The sequence below is a fragment of the Phoenix dactylifera genome, unplaced genomic scaffold (genome assembly GCF_009389715.1).
Source record: "Phoenix dactylifera cultivar Barhee BC4 unplaced genomic scaffold, palm_55x_up_171113_PBpolish2nd_filt_p 001418F, whole genome shotgun sequence".
Taxonomy (NCBI): Eukaryota; Viridiplantae; Streptophyta; class Magnoliopsida; order Arecales; family Arecaceae; genus Phoenix; species Phoenix dactylifera.
Genome location: NW_024068740.1, coordinates 1 through 4,364, shown reverse-complemented (window position 1 = coordinate 4,364; position 4,364 = coordinate 1). Strand labels below are relative to the sequence as shown.

General features: G+C 37.8%; 1 pseudogene; it reads right to left on the bottom strand.

The window, feature by feature from the left end:
- Window positions 1–599: 599 nt before the first annotated feature.
- On the bottom strand, window positions 600–2,743 carry LOC120108599 (annotated as a pseudogene).
- Between the last annotated feature and the right edge of the window lie 1,621 nt (window positions 2,744–4,364).

The following is a 4,364-nucleotide window of genomic DNA, read 5'->3' as shown; positions in this document are numbered from 1 at the left end:
AACAACAAGTAGCATCCTACCAAACCAAGAATCCATTCAAATATGTAGTTTGGATGGTTGTCACTATTCCTAAGTTTCAGACTTGTAATTTCTCTAAATAAACCACAACCATCAAATGGCTAGCCACTAAATCAATGTCATTAGCAAAACCAACATGAGTGGATCGCCTGTATATAAAACAGGATAGCCACCAACAGGGAAGCCATCACAACATCAAGAAGCATTTTTTGAGTTGTCTTTCTGCATGTAAATATTATAACGCAGCATTCAAAAACCTGCAACTACTGCTCAGGCAGAACTACATTAAACACATAAGAGCACATCATTGTTTCTGGGAAAGAATGAAAGCAGATGCAGCTATAAGCAAATAAGACATTTACATGCAATCAAAGGAGTCTATCAACACAGCCTTTGATTGTTTGATCAACCTTGGCTACGGATTTGTAATTCTAAGTTTCTGTAAATGTTTCCATGCACCATGCATATGGGACAATTCTAACGGACAATCAAAATAAGCTATGCATCTAAGAAGTAGGATATGCCACAAACTAAAAAGGCTATGGATATTACTTTGGTTGCCAAAAGACATCTAGATAAACTCATCTGGTTGTACATTTCATGGATAGCAAGCAGAAGTGCACGCACCTAATCAGCCTAATGAGATCTAGAATTGAGTTTGAAGAGCGAAAAAGGGCCACAGAAGTGACAACAGGTTCTCCAGCGTTGATGTCCACTGTTATTTCCATTGCTACTTGAGCTTTGGTCACTTGATCTTGATGCATGTAACTACCAGAGCTCTGTGGTGGCAGCTCATGGCGGCAAACTGGACAGGAATTATGTTGTCCCAACCAGGGAATGATGCAGTCCGAGTGATATATATGTTTACATGGCATCTCCCGTGCCTCAGTCCCCAGCTCAAATTTCTCTTTACAATGGGACAATGAGAGTCTCCATGCAGGTGCCTCTGGTTGATCTTCAAGGTGGGCATAGCCTCAATTGCTGACGGTAATGCAGGTGGCGGTCCACGTCTATCATTTTGTGCCAGCTGTCAATTAAATTTTCCAGTCCTGGACCACAAAATAGTCTGCCATGTTGGCTCGTCGCATCCGAACACCATGCCGCGCATTGAAGAAGACCTCAAAGCCATTGTTGTCAGCCAAATGAACAGGAAGCTGGCCCCTGAAGACCAACCAAGGACCAGAGCCAAATTCCGTCCCGAAGTCTGATAGCATATTGTGTCTACCTCGGACATCAATCTCACGGTACGCTCCCATCATCCCACGACTCATCATGGCAGAGATCGCCTCCGGGATGCCATAACGTGGGTCACCATCCATATCAGCATCAATGCCAATGAAATGTCTCATAAGCTCCTCTGTCCCATCAAGCTCCGAAACAAAACCTGTATCACAGTTAGGGCAGACCATTTCCCTCTCCTGAGGCTGGATTCCAAGCCTGCATCGGTAACACCAATGTGTGTGCCTTCTGCCTGACATCTTCTACTCTAAATTTGTTAAATGCTTGATGAAATATGACCCCAAAACAGAAACTGCAACCAAAACAAGAACATGAAGAAAACTTATTTATTACTTATTTCAGATAAAAAATTATAGGAAAATCAAGAAATTTCATTTAACAGTAAGCAAAAACATGGAGGAAAAAATTATTCAGTACATGCCTCCAATTGGACACCTCCAGAACAAAACAATATGGTGAAAACAAACCAGCTAATACTATCCTATTTCCTTAGCTACGAAGACAAAACAATTTAGTACATGACTCCAGTTGGACACCTGCAGCACACAACAATATGATGACAGCAAACCAGATAACATAAGCTGGTTTCCTTAGTTATGAAGGCAAAAATTTAGTTAACTACCAGACATCGAGTATCATGAACAAACTTAATAGAATTTGTCTGGACTTCTTACAGGATTCTGCATGGCCGAGTGACACTAAAACTGGAAATTCTTCACCACACACTGGAAAAAAAAAAGCCCAAACTTTTCCACAAGATTTTCACATCAATTAACAGAAAAATATTTTTTTTTTTAATCCAAAACATGAACAAAAGCAAACCTTTGAGGTCTTCTCGTAAAACCAAGAAAAAAAAAAGACTGAGCAAGGGAAACTCAGGGATGTCTATAGGCAACAATTCCAACTCCAATATCTCAAATAATTACAAATTTTGGGGGCAAAAGTACAAGGAAGGACTAAACCTTGCTTTTTAACTTAGTAATTAACCTGAATCGAATTAAATCACTACCAATCTACCAAACACAATTCTAACTCTTAAAACAAATATTTCCAGAAATTCGGGCGATAATCCACCCAAATTTACAAGAAATCGTAATTCCAATAACCCAGAAGGCCTCACCAACTCCCACCCCTACCCCATAGTTAGTACTACAATATCATGATAAAAAAACCATAGAAATCAATAAATCCGCATCAAAAAATCGATAAAAAAATCCCCAAAAATGGAGAAAACAGATCCCTTAAAGCTAGAAGCGAGATTTCCACATAAAAATACATGAAAAAAACGAAAAAAAATAGACTATCAAGTATTATACCTTGCGGTGAAGAGAAGGAGAACCACACGGCGAAGTATCCCAAAACCATACGAAGAAAGGAGGTCTGGTTCCCTGGATTTTATACACGGATTGACTCCTCGGGAGCGGCGTCTTTCTTTCTTGTACGTCGGCTGGGGGAAACCAGATCATCCGTTGATTTTACTACGAACTGTCCGAGTTGGACAATCCAACGTGGACCGAGTGGGAAGGTGGTGCGGTACACGCACCGAGATTCTCGGTCAAGTTGTTTCCGCGAAAGTTAACGAAATTGCATGCATAGAAATGTTTATGCGGTGAGCGGGGAATTCGGCTCCCGCATAAAAACTTCTATACAAGCAGTCGTAAGATAACTTAGGAGGGAGATAAGTTGCTAGGGGTCCTCCACGAGAGGGAAGCGTCTATCCATAGGAATTATTGGCGTGTAGGATATAACACGTCCCTGTCACGATGCTGCCGAGTTCTATCTGTTCTTTGATAGAGAAAACTGGACAGCCCAAAGAACACACACACACACACACACACACACACACACACAGAGGCACTTAGTCCACCAGTGTGATATGATGTTTTTATTTTATTTTTTGATTGCATGGACAAGATTATATCTTCCGTGCAAAAAAAATATTATTTTTAGCATAAATTCACTATTGAATCACACAATGATTGTTTTAAAATTTATATAGGTGGATGAGTAATAGAGTGCGGATTGCTCAAAAAATTACGTACGGTGTGATCCAATGAGTATTGTTGTAAAAAAAAATCAACCATTCTTTCGAGCCAAAGATTGCATAGCCTTAGCACATTGTTTGGCTTTAATACGCACGCATGATAGGGCAACGGGATAAAAAAAGGGATACGTGACGTAAGGGTTTTAACACAAAGCGGCATCTAACGATAAATGGATTAATTCCCATTTTCAATTGGTGCACTATTTTTTTTATAATTCTTATCTCTCCTGAACTGAATAAAAACAATTATTTAGATTACTTTAAGTCAAAAAAGATCGATTTATCAGTACTATATAAGACACGTGGTAACATCCTTTTGCATGGACTAAGGCAAGCAATTTGTGCTGCAACAGTAAAGATACATATTAATCTTCATGTAAATATGACAAACTCCTTATGTTAAAAGAAAAGTCCAAGTATAGTAATGATATCGTAAGGTTCCTTATTTATTTTCATTGATCAAGATAATGCATCATTATGTTGTATAGATCCCGCATTGAAACCGTTAAGCTCTTATAATGGTTATAATGGCTGTTACTTTATTTGAAAACGATAATTTTGAAATTTCTAATATTAAAATAATCATTAAAATGATGGCTATTATAGAGGTGTTACGATGGAAATAACATGCAATTATAGAACAATAATGGTATTACCTTTTTGTTTATTTTTAATTTGATAAAACATGATGCATTTTTTAACCATACAACCATCTAAATTTTTTAAAAAAATATTATTTTATTGAAAAGAAAGTACATGGAAAAATAACTATTGCTATTTATGTTATGCAGACTGTTATAATAAAAAATAATAGGAAATAACAATTTACCTCAATAACAGAATGGGGTGGCCGAGATCGAGATAATGGTTCTAATACCATCATTAAAAACAATGGTTAGAATTCCTCTAAGAAAATAATATTTCTAGTCCTGTAACGCATGAAATACTCCTGCCACATTGGCCGGGGCTTCATCAGTCATTTGTGTTGATATAAGATTTTAGGTTTGAGTCCCAACCCCACTATTTCATTCTCTCAATGAAATTCTAATGAACTTTGTTTATG